Raw genomic sequence first — 19,868 nt, 5'->3', positions numbered from 1 at the left:
TACCTCTCTTACTCTCTCTAAAATAAATAAATAAATAAATAAATAAATAAATCTTTTAAAAAATTTATTATTGAGATAAACATTTTTCAAAATACTGTGTTATGATATATATTTTTCACATTTTATTATGAATATTTATAATATCATAATGAGAATAATGTCATTTTTTCCATAAAAGACAAGATAATAACTCAAAAGTATAGCTTGGCAAGGAAAAAAAATAAGAGAAAAGTTTTGGTAAGTAAAATTTCTAATATGCCACTATAGTCATCATTTGATCATGAGCCAGGTATATTCAGGTGAGCAGCTAACAGGTCCATGGGAGTTAATGAAACCAAAATATGCAGGTGGGAGACAGGGTAAGAATTAGAGGAAACAGAGGATGGATAGAAGGCTTAAAGTCATGGTGAAGTCAAAAAGATGGAAGAACTAAGAATAACAGAAGAGTGGGAGTTTATTGGTATAGATACAGGATTCAAAGTATGAGATCTCTGTCATTAACTGCTTTATAGCAGTATTATGTACATGAAACATCACCTTGCATGCTTTTAAAAAAAAAAAGAAAGACATATCTAAATATACCTTCCTAATTATTTTTATCAAGTTCTTAATATAAACTATAGCTTGTGAGTAATTTATTTAAGAATTGGACAGTAGAAATAGTGGAGAGAGAATATGGAGTTCAGGAAGTTGAAGGAGTGAAGGTTTTGAGATGATGAATTATTTTACTTATGTCCTTCATGGAGGAAGGATAAATCATGGCATGAACTAGAAGGGGGTAGGCTAGGGGGACTACAGGACTTAGGGAGGAGCTATTTCTTGAAAGACACCTTGGTAGCAGGTAATAAGGAAAATACTGACTCCCTTTCCTCGTATAGGTGCACATTAACTAGAAGGGGGTCTGAGAGAAACAAGTGTTTCATAGCTCAGTTCATATAATGTGAAGAGATTGAACCAAGGTTTGAGAAAAGTTCTGAAGGAATATAATGGCTTGTCACACAAATGCTAAGGTACAAAAACCACTGTGGAAGAAACAGGAGATATGATTCCCCAAATAATTTGGAGACTCAATAAAAAACTGACTTTTTTTTCTTTTTGGCATTTTCTTTTTAATCATGGAATAACTACTCCCACTAATTATACCAAGAAAAATTAAGTATTACACTTAATTGGTTCATTTTCTGCATAAAATCAATGCTCTTATTTTTAACATCACTTTAAATTACATAAATTCCATTGAAATGCATAAAAATAAACTGCCAACAGAGTATATGGATTTTATTTTCTACTTTTATTGCAATCTATTTAGTAACTGGGAAAAGTTGTTTTTTTAATTGCTTAAGGTAATTGTGTCTGTCTTGATTACATTACCAAATAATTAATTAGAGAGAAAATTAAGTGGCTATTGATTACAACTCTGAATTTCCTAATTAATTTTAAGATTTAAAAATGTAAGTATTAGTTATGTTTTGGATTTTCTTTCATATTTCCTTTTCCTTTTACATACAGAAAAGTTGCAGCCAAACTAGCCCTGGAAAAGGGCCCAGGAATAAAATGAAAAATGAAACTGATTAGGATTAAGGACCACACACAACCAAGGAGGACCTGAGAGAACATAAGGACGGCCAAAAGAAGGAAATTCATGAAATCTTGCAAGAGAATAAAAAGAAGGTTTTAAGACTGCCGGATCCTTCAGGCCCATCTCAGTCAGGTAAACAATTAATGTGAGATAGAATACATAGTTCAGCCTCTAACTGAAAAAAAAAAAAAAAAAAAAATTGCACTTTAATTTGTTTGTATGGATTAAACACTCTACCACTTAAAAACAAATTGAAAATGCTTCCTTTTTAAACATACTAATTTGAGACAATTTCTAATTAATCACTTATGTGGATAACCAAGACAACTCACAGCTATTCAGAGGACTATTGTCTTTAATTGAACTTCAGAAAAGGAAATCAATATATGCATTATACTTGTCATTTCCCCAATAGACTTAAGTTATTGGAAGATATGGTCAAGAAAGAGACACAGTTCCTAACATCAGAGAAGTAATATTTAAAATATGATAATTTTGCAGGTAAATGGTATAATTCTTTTATTGTGATTATTATTGACTGTAATGGTTTTTAACTATACACTAAAATTCTTGGCCATTCCTTTTCCTAAAAAGTGGATAGAACTGAGTTCCTCTCAACTTTAAGTGTGGTCAGAGTGACTTACTTATAATGAAAAACTACAACAAATATTTTTAAATTATATGCATTAACCCCATTCTAAAATTATTCTAATTCTGTTATTCTCCTTTCTTGTTATATTTTACTCTCCTTATAATTGTAAATATTATCTACAACAGAATTTTTAAAATTATTGTTTTATCCAGAAGACTTTTCCCTGGCTACTATTGTGTGCATGTCATTGATTACACTATTTTTTTTAAATGTGGATTCTCTTTTCTCCTATTTTTCCACATATTGATTCTGAACTTGGTCATGGCCATGTAACTTGCTTTAGCCAGTGGATGTTATTATATGTAACACAAGTAGAGGTTTAAAAATTATGATTGTTGTATCAACTCTCTTGTGTCTCTGCTATTGACTAGAGAAACGTTCTCTGGTTGGATCCACTAGTCTAAGGAGGGTGAAAGGCACATAAATCATATTGTCCTTTCATGATCATCTCTGGTGGAACATGATTGGATCAGCCACCCCCTACAAGAGGCATAAATGACCTAAATGAGAATGCCATTGAGATTTTTTGTGGCTATTACATAGCAATAGCCAACTGAAATCCTTCTTTAGAGTATCTCACTCAACAGCCAGAGTTTTCTGGTTTGGGGTGGATAATAGCAGAGAAATTTTAGATGACATAGTTTACACTGTCATTCTAAATGAAAAAATAAATGTTTCAATTCGAAATAAATGGATGACTAAACAAACATATGTCCACAATCTGGATTTTGTGTTGCAGAGATAAAAACACCTTTTTTTTTTTTTTTAAGATTATTTATTTATTTATTTGACAGGGAGACATCACAAGTAGGCAGAGAGGCAGGCAGAGAGAGAAAGAGGAGGAAGCAGGCTCCCTGCTGAGCAGAGAGCCCGATGCAGGACTCGATCCCAGGACCCTGAGATCATGACCTGAGCCGAAGGCAGCGACTTAACCCACTGAGCCCCCCAGACCCCCCAAAACACCTTTTAATGAAAGGGACACATCTCAGCATTTTATACATCTGAACATCAAGCCTCCTTGACATATTTTTCTCACTTTCCAATCAAGCCATTCCTTTTCCTATTTCTCCTCTTAGTTTATTATCTATTCCTTCCCAGTCTCCTTTACTCATTTCAACTCTTCACCATGACTTGGAAATTTTATTGCATCCCAAAACACATCCTTAGAACCCCTTCATTTTCTACCTTCATCAATTCTTTAGATAACCTCATCAGCGTTGAGGCTTAACATATTGCATACATGCTGACTTCTCCTTTAAACCATTCTGTTGTTTGAACTTTAGGTTCATATTTATAGTTTTTATTCCATTTTCTTTATCATAACTGAGCTCTTGAATAGCCTCCTGAACCAACCCATCTCCAGTATTATCCCCCCTCAGCAATGACAACTCCTTCACTTTATTTTCTCAGGTCAAAACCAATAGTCACTTTTTTAAAAAAATTTTTTCAATTTATTTATTTTCAGAAAAACAGTATTCATTATTTTTTTACCACACCTAGTGCTCCATGCAATCCATGCCCTCTATAATACCCACCACCTGGTACCCCAACCTCCCACACCCCTGCCACTTCAAACCCCTCAGATTGTTTTTCGAGTCCATAGTCTCTCATGATTCTCCTCCCCTTCCAATTTACCCCAACTCCCTTCTCCTCTCTAACACCCCTTGTCCTCCATGATATTTGTTATGCTCCACAAATAAGTGAAACCATATGATAATTGACTCTCTCTGCTTGACTTATTTCACTCAGCATAATCTCTTCCAGTCCCGTCCATGTTGCTACAAAAGTTGGGTATTCATCCTTTCTGATGGAGGCATAATACTCCATAGTGTATATGGACCACATCTTCCTTATTCATTCATCTGTTGAAGGGCATCTTGGTTCTTTCCATAGTTTGGCGACCGTGGCCATTGCTGCTATAAACATTGGGGTACAGATGGCCCTTCTTTTCACGACATCTGTATCTTTGGGGTAAATACCCAGGAATGCAATTGCAGGGTCATAGGGAAGTTCTATTTTTAATTTCTTGAGGAATCTCCACACTGTTCTCCAAAGAGGCTGCACCAACTTGCATTCCCACCAACAGTGTAAGAGGGTTCCCCTTTCTCCACATCCTCTCCAACACATGTTGTTTCCTGTTTTGTTAATTTTGGCCATTCTAACGGGTGTAAGGTGATATCTCAATGTGGTTTTAATTTGAATCTCCCTGAGGGCTGATGATGATGAACATTTTTTCATGTGTCTGATAGCCGTTTGTATGTCTTGATGGGAGAAGTGTCTGTTCATATCTTCTTCCCATTTTTTGATATGTTTGCCTGTTTCGTGTGTGTTGAGTTTGAGGAGTTCTTTATAGATCCTGGATATCAACCTTTTGTCTGTACTGTCATTTGCAAATATCTTCTCCCATTCCGCGAGTTGCCTCTTTGTTTTTTTGACTGTTTCCTTTGCTGTGCAGAAGCTTTTGATTTTGATGAAGTCCCCAAAATTTATTTTCGCTTTTGTTTCCTTTGCCTTTGGAGACATATCTTGAAAGAAGTTGCTGTGGCTGATATCAAAGAGATTACTGCTTATGTTCTCCTCTAGGATTCTGATGGATTCCTGTCTCACGTTGAGGACTTTTATCTATTTTGAGTTTATCTTTGTGTACGGTGTAAGAGAATGGTCGAGTTTCATTCTTCTACATATAGCTGTCCAGTTTTCCCAGCACCATTTATTGAATAGACTTTTTTCCACTGTATATTTTTTCCTGTTTTGTCAAAGATTAATTGACCATAGAGTTGAGGGTCCATATCTGAGCTCTCTACTCTGTTCCACTGGTCTATGTGTCTGTTTTTATGCCAGTACCATGCTGTCTTGGTGATCACAGCTTTGTAATAAAGCTTGAAATCAGGTAACGTGATGCCCCCAGCTTTATTTTTGTTTTTCAACATTTCCTTAGCGATTCGGGGTCTCTTCTGATACCATACAAATTTTAGGATTATTTGCTCCAGCTTTTTGAAGAATACCAGTGGAATTTTGATTGGAATGGCATTAAAAGTATATATTGTTCTAGGCAGTATAGACATTTTAACAATGTTTATTCTTCCGATCCAAGAGCATGGAATGGTCTTGCATCTTTTTGTGTCTTCTTCAATTTCTTTCATGAGTGTTCTGTAGTTCCTCGAGTACAGATCCTTTACCTCTTTGGTTAGGTTTCTTCCCAGGTATCTTATGGTTCTTGGTGCTATTTAAATGGAATCGATTCTCTAATTTCCCTTTCTGTATTTTCATTGTTAGTGTATAAGAAAGCCACCAATTTCTACACATTGACTTTGTATCCTGCCACATTGCTGAATTGCTGTATGAGTTCTAGTAGTTTGGGGGTAGAGTCTTTTGGGTTTTCCATATAAAGAATCATGTCATCTGTGAAGAGAGAGAGTTTGACTTCTTCATTACCAATTTGGATACCTTTTATTTCTCTTTGTTGTCTGATTGCTGTTGCTAGGACTTCTAATACTATGTTGAACAAGAGTGGTGAAAGTGGGCATCCTTGTCTTGTTCCTGATCTCAACGGGAAGGCTGCAAGCTTTTTCCCATTGAGGATGATATTTGTTGTGGGTCTTTCATAGATAGATTTGATGAGGTTCAGGAATGTTCCCTCTATCCCTATACTTTGAAGCATTTTAATCAGGAACGGATGCTGGATTTTGTCAAATGCTTTTTCTGCATCAATTGAGAGGACCATGTGGTTCTTCTCTCTTCTCATATTAATTTGTTGTATCACATTGATTGATTTGCGAATGTTAAACCATCCTTGTAGCCCAGGGATGAATCCCACCTGGTCATGGTGGATAATCTTTTTAATGTGTTGTTGGATCCTGTTTGCAAGATATGTCTCCAAAGGCAACAATGTGGATGGAACTAGAGGGTATTATGGTAAATAGAATCAGGCAATCAGAGAAAGACAATGCTATAATTCACTGATATGCAGAATTTGAGAAACAAGGCATTCCTCCTCCTAGTCATTTTGGTGGGAGATGACTGAACAGATGTAGCTGGATGTATCAACTGTGGTGCAGTCAAGGTGCACCCTGGAACACTTCTGAGCAATCAGGACTCCCCACTCAAATGAGAGACAAAAGAAAAGAAAAAGAAAAAGAAAAAGAAAAAAGAAACGGTCAAGGTGAGAGAAAAAATAAAAGTGAACAAGCATAAAAACCGCCAGAGAACAAAAGCCTGAAAAAAAAAAAAAAAAAACAGTTTCCTCAGAGCCCACTCCTTTGAGGGGGGGTGGGAGGACTTAACTCAGGAAACATCATTGACTGACAACCCACGTGGCAGGCCCCTCCCCCAGAAAACAAACCAAGAAAGAAAGAAAAAAAAAGGACTACAAGAGAACAATCACTACTTCATAGGAAAACTTGTATTGTTCACTCGTTCCAACTATTCCGGTTCATTTTTTTTTTTACACATAGGTAATTTATTTAACTTATTTACCATCACAGCAAGCTGTACAGTACATCAAATTCCATAATACCTTTCTAACCTGAACTTTTTGATACATACACCTATGAATGTATGTGATATTCCACTAGAGACAGAAGATAGAAAAGAATTACAATTGTATTTATATGTTAATCGGAGCAATCATTCTCACTGCATATTTGAAAATAGACTTAAAGTGTCAGGAGTGGCATCAGAGATGTGATGAATGAATGACGTTAGGATTAAAGAAGTAGCAAAAAATGCGATAAATAGTCATGTTCTGAGTATGTTTTGAAGGTGTGTGGGGAAGACAGGAGTCAAAAGTGACTATTGAGACAAAAGAAAAGAAAAAGAAAAAGAAAAGAAAAGAAAAAAAAAGAGAGAGAGAGAGAGAGACAGGAAAGAAAGGGAAGATGAAAAAGAAGGTTCAGCCCAGATGGGCCCCAAGGTAAGATTTATGAAGTAGATAAAAAGAGATAAAAAGACTGATACAAGTATATGACAAGAGAAAAAATATATATATATGTAAATAAAGAAAGAACCTCATCAAAAAGAGCCCCAAGTGTAAAATTTATATGCTATCAGGACTAACACAAAAAACACAGAAACACTGGTGGAAGAAGATGGGAGAGTTCTTATAAATTCTCAGTGTGTGTGAGGAAGGTTGCTTTGATTCTTCCTGGATGTATATTGATATCTTTGTTAAGGACTCAACTTTCCTAAGATAAAGGGGATTAAAAATTGGTTTACCTATAGGGGTAGTATTGATTGGGGAAAGGGGATTACTTTGAAGCTTAACTCTATATGAATATTAGAGGATAAAAATAAAAAGGAATAAACTAGACTAAACTAAACTAAAATTTTAAAAAAGGAATTCAAAAAATAAAAATGCAAAAGAAAAACATTGTTGAAAATGACAAGATTTCATTTTTCTGATGGCTGCATAATATTCCATTGTATATATACATACCACTTTTTTTTTACTCATTTATCTGTTGATGGACATCTAGGCTCGTTTCATAGTTTGGCTACTGTGGACATTACTGCTATAAACATTTGGGTGCACATGCCCCTCTAGGTCACTACATTTGTATCTTTGGGGTAAATACCCAGTAGTGCAATTGCTGGGCCTTGAGTAGCTCTATTTTTAATTTTTTGAGGAACCTCCATACTGTTTTCCAGAATGGCTGCACCAGTTTGCATTCATACCAACAATGTAGGAGGGTTCCCCTTTCTGCACGTCCTCACCGACATCTACCATTTCCTGACTTGTTAATTTTAGTTATTCTGACTGGTGTGAAGTGATATCTCATTGTGGTTTTGATTTGTATTTCCCTGATGCCAAGTGATGCAGAGCACTTTTTCATGTGTCTGTTCTTGTCTTCTGCCCATTTCTTGATTGGATTATTTGTTCTTTGGGTGTTGCGTTTGATAAGTTCTTTGCAGATTTTAGATTCTTGCCCTTTATCTGATATGTCATTTGTAAATATCTTCTCCCATTCTGTCAATTGTCTTTTGGTTTTGTTGATGTTTCCTTTGCTGTGCAAAAGCTTTTGATCTTGATGAAGTCCCAATAGTTCATTTTTGCCCTTGCTTCCCTTGCCTTTGATGATGTTTCTAGGAAGAAGTTGTTGTGGCTGAGGACAAAGAGGTTGCTGCCTGTATTCTCCTCAAGGATTTTGATGAATTCCTTTCTCACATTGAGGTCCTTCATCCATTTTGAGTCTATTTTTGTGGGTGGTGCAGGGAAATGGTCCAGTTTCATTTTTCTGCATGTGGCTGTCCAATTTTCCAACACCATTTGTTGAAGAGGCTGTCTTTTTTCCATTGGACATTCTTTCCTGCTTTGTTGAGTATTAGTTGATCATAGAGTTGAGGGTCCATCACTGGTCTCTCTATTCTGTTCCATTGATCCCTGTGTCTGTTTTTGTGCCAGTACCACACTGTCTTGATGATTACAGCATTGTAAGAGAGCTTGAAGTCTGGAATTTTAATACCACCGGCTTTGGTTTTCTTTTTCAACATTCCACTAGCTATTCAGGGTCTTTTCTGGTTCCATACATATTTTAGGATGATTTGTTCCATTTATTTGAAAAAAGTTGATGGTACCTTCATAGGGATTGCATGAAATGTGTAGATTGCTGTAGGTAGCATAGATATTTTCACAATATTTGTTCTTCCAATCTATGAGCATTGAACATTTTTCTATTTCTTTGTGTCTCCCTCAATTTCTTTCATGAGTTCTTTATAATTTTGTGAGTACAGATACTTTGCCTCTTTGGTTAGGTTTACTCCTAGGTATCTTATGGTTTGGGGTGCAATTATAGATGGGTTTGACCCCTTAGTTTTTCTTTCTTCTGTCTTATTTTTGGTGTATAGAAACACAACTGATTTCTGTGCATTGATTTTATATCCTGCCAATTTAGTGAATTCCTGTATGAGTTCTAGCAGTTTGGGGGCAGAGCCTTTTGTTTTTTTCCAAATAAAGTATCATATCATCTGCCAGGAGGATAATTTGACGACTTCTTTGCTGACCTGGATACTTTTTATTTCTTTTTGTTGTCAGATTCCTGAGGCTAGGATTTTTGGTGCTATTTTGAGTAGTGATAGTGATAGTGGATGTCTGTGCTATATTCCTGACCTTAGGGGAAAGGTTCTCAGTTTTTCCCCACTGAAAATGATATTCCCTGTGGGTATTTCATAGATATCTTTTAAGATATTGAGGTATGTACCTTTTATCCCTACACTGTAAAGAGTTTTGATCAAGAAAGAATGTTGTACTTTGTCAAATTCTTTTTCTGTATCTATTGAGAATATCATATGGTCTTGTCCTTTCTTTTATTAATGTATTATATCACATTAACTGATTTGTGGATGTTGAACCAACCTTGTAGCACATGGATAAATCCCACTTGGTTGTGGTGAATAATCTTTTTAATGTACTGTTGGATCCTATTGACTAGTATTTTGGGGAGAATTTTCACATCTGTGTTCATCAGAGGTTTTGATCTGTAATTCGCCTTTTTAATGGGGTCTTTGTCTGGTTTTGGGATCAAGGTAATGCTAGCTTCATAAAATGAGTTTGAAAGTTTTCCTGCCATTTCTATTTTTTTTTTAACAGTTTCAGAAGAATAGGTATTAACTTTTCTTTACAATTTTTGGTAGAATTCCCTGGGAAGCTGTCTGGCCCTGGGCTTTTGTTTTAGGGAGATTTTTGCTGACTTCTCCAATTTTCTTACTTGTTATGGGTCTGTTCGTGTTTTTTATTTCTTTCTGGTTCCGTTTTGGTATTTTGTATGTCTCTAGTAATGCTTCCATTTCTTTCAGATTGTCCAATTTGCTGGTATATAGTTGCTCATAATATAATTGTTTGTATTTCTTTGATATTGGTTGTGATCTCTCCCCTTTCATTCATGATTTTATTTATTTTACTTTATTTTTGATGTCTGACCAGGGGTTTATCAATCTTATTAGTTCTTTCAAAGAACCAGCTCCTAGGTTTGTTGATCTCTTCTACTGCTCTTTTGGTTTTTACTTCATCGAGTTCTGCTCTGATCTTTATTATTTATCTTCTTTTGCTGGGCTTAAGCTTTATTTATTGTTCTTTCTCCAACTCCTTTAAGTGTAGGGTTAAGTTCTATATTTGAGCTCTTCCTTATATCTTGAGAAAGACTTCTATTACTATATACTTTCTTCTTAAGACTGCCTTTGCAGGGCCAGGGCACCTAGGTGACTCATTCGGTTAAGCCTCTGCCTTCAGCTCAGGTCATGATCTTGGAGTCCTGGGATCAAGCCCCACATTGGGAGCTCTGCTCAGCAGGGAGCCTTCTTCCCCCCCACCGTCCACCTGCTTCTCTGACTACTTGTGATCACTTTCTCTGTCAAACAAATAAATAAAATCTAAAAAAAAAAAAAAAAAAAGACTGCCTTTGCTACTTCCCAAAGATTTTGAACTGTTATGTTTTCATTTTCATTTGTTTCCATAAATTTTTAAAATTCTTCTTTAATTTCCTGGTTGACCCATTCATTCCCTAGTAGGTTGCTCTTTAGTCTCCATGAATTTGAGTTCTTTCCAACTCTCCTCTTGTGACTGAGTTCTAGTTTCAAAGCACTGTGGTCCAAAAATATGCAGGGAATGATCCAAATCTTTTGGTACTGGTTACACCTGATTTGTGACCATGAACATGATCTATTCTGGAGAATGTTCCATAAGTACTAGAGAAGAATGTGTATTCTAGTGCTTTGGGATGGAATGTTCTGAATATATCTGTGCAGTCCATCTGGTCGAGTGTGTTATTTATTGCCCTTATTTCCTCATTGATCTTTTGCTTAGATGATCTATCCATTTCAATAAGGAGAGCATTAATGTCCCTTCCTATTTTTGTATTATTGTTGCTGTGTTTCTTTCTAATGATTTTGCTATTAATTGGCTTATATAACTGGCTGCTTCCATGTTAGTAGCATAAATATTTAATATTGTTAGATCTTCTTGTTTGATAGATCCTTTAAGTATGATATAGTATCCTTCTTTATTTCTCATAGTCTTTCGTTTAAAATCTGATTTTTCTGATCTAAGGATTGCCACCCCAGCTTTCTTTTGATGCCTGTTAAATGGTTTTCCACATCCTCACTTTAAATCTGGAGGTGTCTTTGGGTCTAAAATGAGTATTTTGCAGATATAATATCAGTGGGTCTTGACTTTTTAATCCAATCTGATACCCTGTGTCTTTTGATTGGGAAATTTAGACCATTTACATTCAGGGTAGCTATTGAAAGATATGAATTGAGTGTCATTGCATTGGCTGCAAGGTGAGTGTTATTGTTTATTATCTCTCTTCCTTTCTGATCTATGTTACCTTTAGACTCTCTCTTTGCTTAGAGAACCCCTTTCAATAGTTCTTTTAGGGCTGGTTTGGTGATCAGAGATTCTTTTAGTTTTTGTCCTGGAAGCTTTTTATCCCTCCTATTTTCAATGAAATTGAAAGCTGGATATAGTATTCTGGGCTTCATATTTTTCCTGTTTAGTATCTTGAGTATAACATACCAGTCCTGTGTTGCCTGCCAGGTCTCTGTGGATAGGTTTGTTGCCAGTCTAATGTATCTACCATTGTAGGTTGTAGACCTCTTGTACTGAGATACTTCCAGGATTTCCTTTTTCTGTGAGATTTGTAGGTTTTATTATTCAGGGTCAGTTTATTGACCTATTTTTATTGATTTTGAGGGGGTTCTCTCTGTTCTTCCTGGATTTTGGTGCCCGTTTCTTTTCCCAAATTAGAGAAGTTCTCCATTATAATTTGCTCCAATATACCTTCTGCCTCTTGTCTCTTTTCTTCTTCTTCTGGGATCCCAATTATTCTAATATTGTTTTGCTTTATGATATCACTTATTTTTCAAATTCTCATCTTATGATCCTATAGTTGTTTGTCTCTCTTTTTCTCTACTTTTATTCTCCATCTTTTGGTCTTCTATATCACCAATTCTGTCTTCTGCCTCCTTTATCCTAGCTATTAGAGCCTCCAATATTTATTGCACTTCATTAATAGCCTTTTTTATTTTGACTTGGTTAAATTTTGTTTCTCCAGAAAGTGATTCTCTAGTATCTTTTTATGCTTCTTTCAAGCTCAGCTAGTATCTTTATAATCATTATTTTGAACTGTAGTTCCAACATCTTACTAATTTTCATGTTGATTCACTCCCTGACAGTCAGCATTGCCTCTTGCTCTTTTTTTTCTTTTTTTTTTCTTTTGAAGGTGAGTCTTTCCATTTTGTCATTTTGCCCAGAGAAGAATAGATGAATGAAAGAAAAAATACTAAAAAAGTAACAATGGCCCCAGAAAAATATAAATTAAATAAATCAAAAAGACCCAAAATGGTGTGGAGGGGTAGAAGAATATGATCAGACTGGTGAATAGAACAGAGCCACACTAGATTTTGGATGTATTTTGCATGTTAGAAAAAACTGCCTCCCAAAATTTTAAGGAAAGAAAACACACACACACACACACATACACACACACACACACACACACACACACAGACAAATAAGAGTAAATATAATGAAGGGATGGAATATGACTATAAAAATGACCATTAAAGTAATTTTTAAAAAGGAATTGAAAACAAAAATAAAGAAAATTCAAAAACTTAACTTTAAAAGACTAAAAAATCATGAGGGAAAGCCATGAGTTTTATGTGTTATATTCCCCTAGTACTGGAATTTTATAGTTTTCATTGATCAATAAACTTGGTCTTGGCTGGATGTTCTTGCTGATCTTCTCAGGGAGGGGCATACTGCATTGATTATTAAGTGTCTTTGTCCCAGGTAGATTTGTAACTGCCCTTGCCAGGGGCCAAGGTAAGTAATCTGTTCTGGTTTGCTCTGTGTAGCTTTTGTTTCTTGAAGGCTTTCCATACAGCTTTAGAGGATGAGAATAAAAATGGCAGCCTTCTAGTCTCCAGCCCTGGGGAAACCAAGATCTCAGGGCCTCACTCCTTTACGACCTCAGAGAAAAGCGGCCAATCACTCCTGTCTCCCTGATCCCCACATGTACTCTGTGCTCACTCAGTCTGTGACTGAGCATTTCTACCTCTGGCACATAACCCCATTTAGAGCCTCCAAACCCAACAGATTCCTGTGGTGTCCTCCCTCACAAATCCTCCTGAGGGAGGAAGGGGAGTCTCCTAGGATCTGCCACTTGTTGGGCTCCTGCTTGAAAAGCAGTGGCATGACTGTTTGGTGGATCCTTGTCATGACAATCCTGAGCTGAAAGCCTACTCCTCTACTCAGTCTTTGGAGGGCACCCCTGGCCTTTCTGTGACCTTGAGGATCCTAAGACCATACTTCCCTGCAAGGGTTCCACCTCCTGCTTAGCCACTGAAGCAATGTCCCTCAGCAGACCAGACTTCTCAAAGTTCTGACTTCATGCTCTGCTGCTCTGTCACTTGTGGGTAACAGGCTGATGGAGGGCCCCACCCCCTGTGGTCTATCTTCCTGTATATAACCTCAGATTCACTTCTCCATATGTCCTAACTTCCAGAAAGTGGTCATTTTTCTGTTTATAGAGTTGCTGCTATTCTTTATTTCAATTCCCTGTTGAGTTCACAAGTGTTCAGAATGGTCTGATAACTATCTAGCTGAATTCCTGGGATCAGAAGAAATTTAGATCTCCTAATCCTCCACCATCTTGGAGACCTCTACTGGTTTTCATTCTTCTTAAAACATTCTTCCCTCAGATTTCTGTATGGCTTGTTTATCAACTTCTTCAATTTACCTACTCTGGATTTAAAATTACAACCACCCCCAAAACATTTTCTATTCCACTTTCTTGTTCTGCTTCTCTGTGTAGCACTCACCATTATATGAAATACTGTGCATTTGGACTCTAAAATTGGCAGTGTTGGTTTTCAATTTAATTTTATAACTTTATATTTCATATGTGCTACACACTGAAGATGTATTTTAATTTAGATGAGATTAAAGATGAATTCTAAATTTCTCTTTTCCAAGGTGTATAAACATTAAGAACTGTCTAAAAACTAGGCTACTGAGTTAGTTTCCTAGGGCTACCATAACAACATACCACAACAACAGAAGTTTATTTTATTATAGTTATGTAGGCTTGAAGTCCAAGATTAAGATGTCAGCAAAACTGGCTCTTTCTGGAGACTATGTAAGATGGATCTGTTCCAGGCAGCTCTCTGGCTTTTAGATGCCATCTTCTCCCTGTGTCTTTATAGCATCTTCTTTCTGTCCATGCCTATATCCAAATTACCTCTTCTTATAAAGATAATAGTCATATTGAGTTAGGACAACAATTACCTGCCTCATTGTAACTTAACAAACTCTTTTAAGATCTTATCTCTAAATTTGGCCACATTCTGAATTACAGGGAATTAGGACTTAAACACACAAATTTGAGATGGAAGGAAAGAAGGACACAGTTAGCCCATGATAGTCACTAATTCATATTCAATATCATAAGTCTAAAATGCAACTGATTCTGAATTAAACTGTAGATATTGTGAATGAGTGTCTACAGGTGGGAGGGAGGGGAGAAAGCAGCAAAGGGTAGATTGATAAATAAAATACACTAGGTTTGAGCATTCTCTCACCATTCAGATTCTGGGACATTTTCAAATTCACTGCTAGCCTACTCCAACATATACAATATTGTTATAACAAAATTTGTTATATAGTTCTACAAAGGATGTCTGACTTGTGACTTAGACCTAGAATAAACTTAGATTGCAATGCACAGAAGACTAAAAGCCATCTAAATTATACCCAGTCGTATTTATGTTCTTATTTTTGTTGTTTTGTAAAAGAAATTAGCTGCAGAAATGCTGAATTGAAAATGTTATCCTGATTATTCATCTCTTGGGCCTTGGACTTTTTTATTTTGCCAGGCTACCAAAAGCTGAATAAATGCCTGAGTGTATACAAAAACAATCAACTGATTGTTTATCAACTGATTTTTGTATTTGTTTATCAACTGATTTTTTTTAAAAGGCCACTTAGGAGACTTCAAATAGATTATTGTTGGATTTTATTTTGCTTTGAATCCTCACTTCTCAACTACATACTTTTCTTGGAAAAAGAGTTAAATTCAAGTGATTAGTTTTTATAAAAATCAAGGTGAAAAGCAGGGTTTGTTAAATATTCTTTGTTTTCCAGCAATTGATTCATTGGGCACATCTGGAAATTAGATACCTACACTATAAGAAAATTGTAATCATTTCTAACCCTGCCTGTTGGGGAATCTCTGTTACAGAATTCAGGTCATGACAGGTTCGTAATGTCAAGTAGATGATGAATGATCCTGGAGCTGATTTGCTCCACTTTTTTGCCTCTGACATTTCTCTACATATTTTGGGTACCAGTTCAAAGAATTTAGATACAGAATTTTGGGGATTTCTTCATTCTAAATCCTGAAAAATAAGACAAGAATGGTTAAAATCCCAGAAGAGAAGTTTTTAAGAACTTAAAGAGAAATAGGCAGATGATTATTGAAAACCCCCTCAGGAACCAAGGCCAGGCACTAAACAATGGGTACAACTTAGACAATAGCCAATCAGGCCAGGACACCTAGCAACCAGTCACAATTGACTCTAGTCATAAACAAGGAGGACAACCTTCTCAGTGCACACAAGCTAGGAGAATTTTGGCATATGTGGCTTCAAATATTCATTGTACTGTGTGGTTTTGAGAAATTTATTAAACTCTTTGCTCTACTGTTGTGTTTTGTTTTCTGTGTCCTATATCCTAAAAATACTAGTACTTCATGGGATTGTTATAGGATTACAATATGAATAAGTAATTAATCAAGATAATATCTGTCAAGGTCTCAGCTCATAAGCACATGTGGAGTGCACATGTGAGTTTGCAAATATGTACATTATAATGTAGGGAAAATGTCAGGGTTTGGAACCAATGGCCAAGAAAGAATTCTTGAGATGTCTTTGGTGAAAAGGGTGGTTTTATTAAAGCACAGGGACAGGACCTGTGGGCAGAAAGAGCTGCACAAGGGTCATGAAGTGTGAGCATTTATATATATTTCAAGTTGAGAGGGGGTTAAGGATAGTGTAAGACTCTAAGGAATTTTGGAAGCAAGGTATTCAGGACCTTGGGAGGTCTAGCTAATGTTAGGAAAAGTTCATTTATTACTGTCTGATAAAACCTTAGTCATGAGACCCTTCACATGCTTGCTGGGTGGAGATAAAGGAAGTTTCCAAAGGAATTTTCATATGTAAAAGTAGACTCACAGGATCTTGGGGATTGAGCTAAGATTGCCTTTTGCACTTAGCAAGTATCAACATCAAGGCAGCTGAGTTCCTAGAGGAATGTCTCTCTGCCTGTTTCAAGGACTTGTCAGTGGGCTGTAGGTAGTGGGAAATTTAACTTTCCATTTGCCTTTGTTTCCCACATCACATTAGAAGTTTCTTAAATGCTTTTTCATTTGATTATTTATTTTGATACATTTATTATTTCATAAAGAATAATTGGGGTGACTAAGAATATGAAAGAAGGGGCAATTTTAAAGGATGTGAAGATATGGATTATTTTCTCCTTTGAATAATTTTCCCAGACTTCAGTAAATTTCCCAGTGCTAAATTGGTCAAGAAGAGCCAAGCACTGTGAGGCATAACACGAGAAACAAAAAGAAAAACCAAAATTCCATTATTATCACTTAATATTTGATTGGCTTATAGAATAAATATTTTGAAAAGCTTTATTTAATAAGGATGATGATTTAAAAAGAAGATTAAGGGTTACCTGGGTGGCTCAGTGGGTTAAGCCTCTGCCTTCGGCTCGGGTCATGATCCCAGGGTCCTGGGATCGAGCCCCACGTCAGGCTCTCTTCTCAATCGGGCTCTCTGCTCAGTGGGGTGCCTGTTCACCTTTCTCTCTCTGCCTGCCTCTCTGCCTACTTGTGATCTCTCTGTCAAATAAAATCTTAAAAAAAAAAGAATATTAATAATATGAATAGCAAGAATGTATGCAATTATTAAAGTGTTCTAGACATTGTTTTGAGTGATTGCTGTATATGAACTGATTTAGTTTTAACTATGGATAGTTATTATTATTGTTCCCATTTCATAGATAAGAAAACTGAGGAACAGAGGTCAAGGCTTTGTGACCAAGATCATATTCCTAGTATGTGCAAGACCTGGGTCTTGAATCCAAATTGTCTGATTCCAGAGTCTATGTGCTTAATAACTTTCCCATTTTTCCCTTATACATTTCGACATGACAGAAACTTGGATGAGTTCTTTCATTTATCTTATAATGCTAGCACTCCTATAGGATTCCTCCCTCAATTTTGTGTGATAAGCCTCCTAGATGTTAAATGATTTAAAGGTCAAGCTCCAAGGAATTAACAGTTACAGTATTTTCACTTAGGGCTTTAAGTCCTGTGTTTTATGCAATACTTCTCAAAATTACATTGAATATTTTATAGTTTTTTTAACCTGTCACTATCTAATTAAGTTTAAATTAATGAAAGTCTTCCATTTGCTATACTCAGATTAATTTGTCTGGCCATTTATGAGGCCATAAATGGAACCTGAAAGTAGGTCCACTGGATTTAACACCTGAAGCAAGGCTCAAACAACAGAATGAACGGGAATTGTAGCTGTAGGTTATGATTTATAGTCACCCAAAACAGAATCACACAATTTGAGAGTTTGCCAGTTTTCATTGGTGTGGCACCTGGATATTCCTGTAAAATTAACTCAAAAAATGACTAATAAAAGATGCTGATAATTGAGAACTCCAAATGGAAGGTTTAAATTGTCAAGAGGGGAACCACTACGGAGTCCACAATTTTCTACTTCTTTTTAAAATATTTTATCTATTTGTCACAGAGAGAGAGAGAGATCACAAGTAGGCAGAGAGTCAGGAAGAGAGAGAGGGGAAAGCAGACAACCTGCTGAGCAGAAAGACTGTTGAGGGGCTCCATCCCAGGGTCCTGAGATCATGACCTGAGGCGAAGATCATGACCTGAGATCATGACCTGAGCCACCCAGGTGTCCCCACAGTTTTCCACTTTTAAGGTAAAATGTATTCCCCCATAATGAGAAATGGGCATGTGGGTGTCATTATAAAAGGCTGTGATTGATTTCCTGGGTGACTAGTAGCAATCACTCTCTTCCTTTGGAATCACATCTCATATGTCACAACTCAAAGAGCTTTAATGCCAGCTAATGTCTGCATCCAGGAAGAACAAGTAATGAATTCATGGATTGCCTTTCTATACTTCACTTAAGAAAGCTAATTGTTTAGGGAATAGACTCTCCTTGGCTCATTGGTTTAATAATACAGGAAGCTCTTTTGGAATTTCACAACTCTTACACTTCACAGTAGGAAGCCAAACCCAACCTAAATGAACAATTCTCCCTTAATTCACACTTGTGATAAAAGCAGAAAGCCATACTCCTTATTAAAATGTAAACAGATAATGAATGAATTTACTAACTATTCCTCCCTACTGGGGCATTTAGCCTTTGGGTAGCCTTCATTTTAAATCATACATTAAGTAAATTCTCATTAATTTGAAGCAAAAGATCACATATTAAAACATTTTGTTTACCAAAATTGATATTTTAGTTCAGCAGACCCCCACCACAATGATATCTTCAGATCAGTTGTGAGAAATGTCACTGGTATTTTATTATTTTACTATTTCTTGCATTAATTAGCATTAATTCAATGTAGCCTACAATAATCACACACTCACAGATCTGCTTTATGCTAATTCAGATATGAGAAGAAATATTGAAGTTACAACTACTGTATCCAGAACAGTGTATGATTCTAGTTATTATCCAGGAAAATATGTCTCATTTGTGAAGGTCATGAGTTTTGTGTTTGTAGAAATAAAATAGTTAGAAAATCACTGATTTAGCCAGTTAATATTTTAAGTCTGATTTAAGAAAGTATCAATTCTTGCAGTAAAAATTCTATATAAGGGGCACCTGGGTGGCTCAGTGGGTTAAGCCTCTGCCTTCGGCTCAGGTCATGATCTCAGGGTCCTGGGATTGAGCCCCACATCGGGCTCTCTGCTCAGCCAGGAGCCTCCTTTTTCCTCTCTCTGCCTGCCTCTCTGTGTACTTGTGATCTCTCTCTCTCTGTCTCTGTAAAATAAATAAAATCTTTAAAAAAAATCTTTCAAAATTCCATATAAGCAGAAAAAACTAATAGTTACCCATCATTGTCCTGTAAGATTTACATTATAAAGTTAGTACTATTATCACAAACTAATAAGTGATGTAAAAGTGATGTTTCACTATGGCAAAGTGAAAGAATAATGATAATAAGCTTTAACTGCTAACAGTTGCTAAAATTCCCAGAGTTTTTGCTGTATAGCAGATACTCATTAGGTGCCTTACATGCATGATCATATTTTGTCCTCCCAAGGCCATGGAAGAAATTTTTAGAGAAGAAAGGCTTAGAGAGGTTAAATGAGGCTTAGAGAGGTGAAAGGTGAGGTTTAAACATCAGATTTACCCAAAATTATGTGTGTATGCTTTTACCACATGCCACAGAAATATGTCAACAGCAACCACAGATCGAATTTACATCTGATTTTTACTCAAAGTCAAAGATAAGTGAAGCTAGGGGAGGGAAGCTGGAAAGGGTTGAGAAGGATGCTGTGGCTGTTAAAATTCTAATAT

Source organism: Mustela lutreola, chromosome 1 (genome assembly GCF_030435805.1).
Source record: "Mustela lutreola isolate mMusLut2 chromosome 1, mMusLut2.pri, whole genome shotgun sequence".
NCBI lineage: Eukaryota > Metazoa > Chordata > Mammalia > Carnivora > Mustelidae > Mustela > Mustela lutreola.
This window is presented reverse-complemented; position numbering follows the sequence as displayed.